This window comes from Penaeus japonicus, unplaced genomic scaffold (assembly GCF_977035675.1).
Source record: "Penaeus japonicus unplaced genomic scaffold, GWHDUDI00000001_assembly GWHDUDI00000040, whole genome shotgun sequence".
Classification (NCBI taxonomy): Eukaryota; Metazoa; Arthropoda; class Malacostraca; order Decapoda; family Penaeidae; genus Penaeus; species Penaeus japonicus.
The window spans coordinates 25962394-25967393 of NW_028234442.1; positions in this window are offsets into that span (position 1 = coordinate 25962394).

Sequence of the window (5000 nt, forward strand, 5' to 3'; positions counted from 1 at the left end):
GTTCAATAGGGTGTAGAAAGGGAGGCAAGATATCTAGCGGAGACATTACTGCATGCGGTAGGGGGGAAGGGATGGAAGGGAGGGAGGGAGGGTGGAAGGGAGGAACGAAGGAAGGAAGGAAGGGAGATAGGGAAGGAGGGAAGGAGGGAAGGGGGGAGGGGAGGGGAGGGGAGGGGAGGGGAGGGGAGGGGAGGGGAGGGGACGGGACGGGACGAGACGAGACGAGACGAGACGAGACGAGATGAGACGAGATGATATGATATATGATATGATACGATTTGATATAATATGATATGATATGATAAGATATGATGAGATGATAATAAGAAAGTGAGAAATGCCTAAAGAAAAATACAATAGAAAAGAAGAGAAGAGAAGAGAATAAGAAAGGGAGAAATACATAGAGGAAAATAAAAGAGAAGAGAAGGGAAGAAAAGAGGAGGAGGAGGAGGCAGAAGAAGAAGAGGAGAAAAGAATAAAGAGTAATAATAAGAAGGAAGGGAGAAATACATTGCGGAAAATACATACATACAGACACAAGAAAATATCGAAGGGGTTGACAAACGACACAGGAACATGGCGAATGAAATACATACCATACTTGCTGTAAATTCACTTTCTCTCAATAATAAAATAAATACAGTAAAATGGATGTGTACTCACCTATCGAACAGAGGCCCTGCCATTTCCGAGTTGAAATTGCTTGAAGATCGGAATTGCTTTATGTTACTAAGATGGATTATCAGTTCAGAGTTCACAACGCACATACAGTAATTTTCTTTCTTTTCATTATTTCAATCGCACCGCACAATTTACACTTTTTTCTAATTTTCGCACCAGTACTGTGTTCACTCTTATAGATTCTGACTATAATTTTCTTTCTTTCTTTTTATTTCAATCGCACCGCACAATTTACACTTTTTTCAAATTTTCGCACCAGTACTGTGTTCACTCTTATAGATTCTGACTGTAATTTTCTTTCTTTTTATTTTAATCGCACCGCACAATTTACACTTTTTTTTTCTAATTTTCGCACCAGTTACTAAGATGGATTATCAGTTCAGAGTTCACAACGCACAAACAGTAATTTTCTTTCTTTTCATTATTTCAATCGCACCGCACAATTTACACTTTTTCTAATTTTCGCACCAGTACTGTGTTCACTCTTATAGATTCTGACTGTTCCTCTATAGCCCGGTATGACTGCAAGAGAAAAAGAAAACACACAAGATTTGGAAATAGAGGGGGAAATGGGGAACAGCAACCTCACAAATGATATGACACATGAATTAACATACAGGAAATAAAAAAATATCCATAGCCACACCCTCTAAATACACAGCGAGAGCATTAGAGAACAATGACAACAAATAGGGAGCAACGGCAGACACAAAACCACATAAACAAAATCCAAGATAAAGGGGCATGAACAGTTACATGTACGGTAAATCCATTGATCACACAGCGTAATATCAACCAGTTAATGAAAACAATGAAAATTAAAATAAGGGGGGCAGAACAATATGTGTACAAGAAACATATATGTACTCACCATTTTAGAGAGATGTAGAAAGAATTCGTATGATCCAAGCACTGAAGTTGACAGGAGGCGAATAGTAATTTCTTTCGGGAAAATCTGTTTCCACTGTGCATTTCCCTCACGAAAAGACGAAACAGAAAAAAATGGGCAAGAATGATAATATAAAAAAAGAGCGAAAGGGAACCGGAGAGAGAGATAGAGAGAGGGAGAGAGGGAGAGAGGGAGAGAGGGAGAGGGAGAGGGAGAGGGAGAGAGAGAGAGAGAGAGAGAGAGAGAGAGAGAGAGAGAGAGAGAGAGAGAGAGAGAGAGAGAGAGAGAGAGAGAGAGAGAGAGAGAGAGAGAGGGGAAAAGACAGACAGACAGACAAACAGAGAAGGAAAAAATGGCGGAGGAGAAAAAGAAATAGAGGGAGGGAAAAAGAACCATAAAAATAACAAGATAAAGTAAATGAAATTAAAAAAAAGAGAAGTGGACAGTGGAAGCGGAGAATTGATATAAAATAGCATAGACACATTAACAAAATTGAATATAAAGGGGCAGAGACAATTACTTGTACGATAAATTCATTGATCACACAGAGTAATATCAACCAGTTAATGAAAACAATCAAAATGAAAATGAAAATAAGGGGGGGGGGGCAGAACAATAAGTGTACAAGAAATATACATGTAGTTACCTTTCAGAGAGATGTAGAAAGAATTCGTATCATCCAAGCACTAAAGTTGACAGGAGGCGAATAGTAATTTCTTTCGGGAAAATCTGATTCAACCGCAGTGAGGAAGCATCCGGAGACGGCGAGAGATGGACTGCAACTGGCAAGTGGGAGGACAGTATGGAGGAATGAGGGCGGAGCTTCCAGGGGCAAGGAGGAGGAGGGGGAGGTGGAGGAGTGAGGTAGCGAGAGATAAGCGAATGACCAGGCAAACACGCAAAGGAAAAGGAAAGAATAGAAGAGAGGAGAGGAGGGGAGAAGAGAAGAGAATTGAGGAGAGGGAAAGAGGGGAGAAGGGAAGAGAATAGAAGAGAAGAGAAGACAGAGATACAAAGAGAGGTGTGGTCGTGTGTGTGTGAAAGAGAGAGAGAGAGAGAGAGAGAGAGAGAGAGAGAGAGAGAGAGAGAGAGAGAGAGAGAGAGAGAGAGAGAGAGAGAGAGAGAGAGAGCGAGGGGAAAAGAAAGACAGACAGAAGGAAGAAATGGCGGAGGAGAAAGAGAAGAAATAGAGAGAGGGAAAAAACATGAAAATAAAAAGATAAAGTAAATGAAACAGAAAAAAAGAGCAGAAGACGAGGGGAAGCAAGACATTTGGAGCGTAGAAATGATATAAAATAGCGTAGACACATAAACAAAATTCAAGATAAAGGGGCATGAACAGTTAGTTACATGTACGGTAAATCCATTGATCACACAGCGTTATATCAACCAGTTAATGAAAACAATGAAAATTAAAATACGGGGGGCAGAACAATATGTGTACAAGAAACATATATGTACTCACCATTTTAGAGAGATGTAGAAAGAATTCGTATGATCCAAGCACTGAAGTTGACAGGAGGCGAATAGTAATTTCTTTCGGGAAAATCTGTTTCCACTGTGCATTTCCCTCACGAAAAGACGAAACAGAAAAAAATGGGCAAGAATGATAATATAAAAAAGAGGGAAAGGGAAACGGAGAGAGAGATAGAGAGAGGGAGAGAGGAAAAAATGGCGGAGGAGAAAAAGAAATAGAGGGAGGGAAAAAAGAACCATAAAAATAACAAGATAAAGTAAATTAAATTAAAAAAAGAGAAGTGTACAGTGGAAGCGTAGAATTGATATAAAATAACGTAGACACATTAACAAAATTGAAGATAAAGGGGCAGAGACAATTACTTGTACGATAAATTCATTGATCACACAGTGTAATATCAACCAGTTAATGAAAACAATCAAAATGAAAATGAAAATAAGGGGGGCAGAACAATAAGTGTACAAGAAATATACATGTAGTTACCTTTCAGAGAGATGTAGAATGAATTCGTATCATCCAAGCACTAAAGTTGACAGGAGGCGAATAGTAATTTCTTTCGGGAAAATCTGATTCGACCGCAGTGAGGAAGCATCCGGAGAAGGCGAGAGATGGACTGCAAATGGCAAGTATGGAGGAATGAGGGCGGAACTTCCAGGGGCAAGGAGGAGGAGGGGGAGGGGGAGGAGTGAGGTAGCGAGAGATAAGCGAATGACCAGGCAAACACGCAAAGGAAAAGGAAAGAATAGAAGAGAGGAGAGGAGGGGAGAAGAGAAGAGAATTGAGGAGAGGGAAAGAGGGGAGAAGGGAAGAGAATAGAATAGAAGAGAAGACAGAGATACAAAGAGAGGTGTGGTCGTGTGTGTGTGAAAGAGAGAGAGAGAATCGAGAGAAAGAGAGAGAGAATCGAAAGAGAGAGAGAGAGAGAGAGAGAGAGAGAGAGAGAGAGAGAGAGAGAGAGAGAGAGAGAGAGAGAGAGAGAGAGAGAGAGAGAGAGAGAGAGAGGAGGGAGGGAGGGAAAGAAGGAGTGAAGATACAAAGAGAGGTGTTCGTGTGTGTGTGAAAGAGAGAGAGAGAGAGAGAGAGAGAGAGAGAGAGAGAGAGAGAGAGAGAGAGAGAGAGAGAGAGAGAGAGAGAGAGAGAGAGAGAGAGAGAGGGAGGGAGGGAGGGAGGGAGGGAGGAAAGGAGGGAAAGAGGGAGAGAGAGAGGGAGGGAGAGCGAGAGGGAGAGGGAGAGGGAGAGGGAGAGCGAGAGCGAGAGCGAGAGCGAGGTGAAAATGTTTACACACAGACAAGATAAGGGGGAATGAGGGTCTGCACACTAGGGTATTTCAATAATTGCAACTTTTGAAATGTCATCGTGACTGTACAAAAATAGGCTCCATATATCATAAAAATGAAATGTGAAAAAAATCAGCTTGATCTGATAACGTTTAGGGGTTGCACTTTTCAATTTAATATATTACGCATTTCCGCGGAATTGGGGCCGCGAAGGCGGACGAGGTCCACGCACTTCGAACTTCCTCGCTAACGTTAAGTGATCATAGTTCCCTTGCGAATCATAATCAAATTTGTGTCTTTAGGTCATCAAGTTCCTTGCTGACCTTGGGCACTTAAATATTACATGTAACAAATTCTTCACTGAACTTAGGCACTTAAATAACGCATATAACAAGTTCCTCGATGACCGTAGGTCACTGACTGACCTTAATGGCCTATAAAAGTAATGCCCGTGTTTCTTCAATAAGCATATAAATGTTAGTTAATGAATAACATTATTATACATTCCAACAAGCTTCTGTTGTGTTGCTATGTGTTTGTGATATTTTAGCACGATATAATTCGCTGAAAGTTATTAAAATTCAAACGTTTCTGGACGAGAAAATGCTTCGAAACCTGTGACTGAATTGAAGAATTATATCAGAAATTTAGACTGAAGACTATTACTAAACTAAAT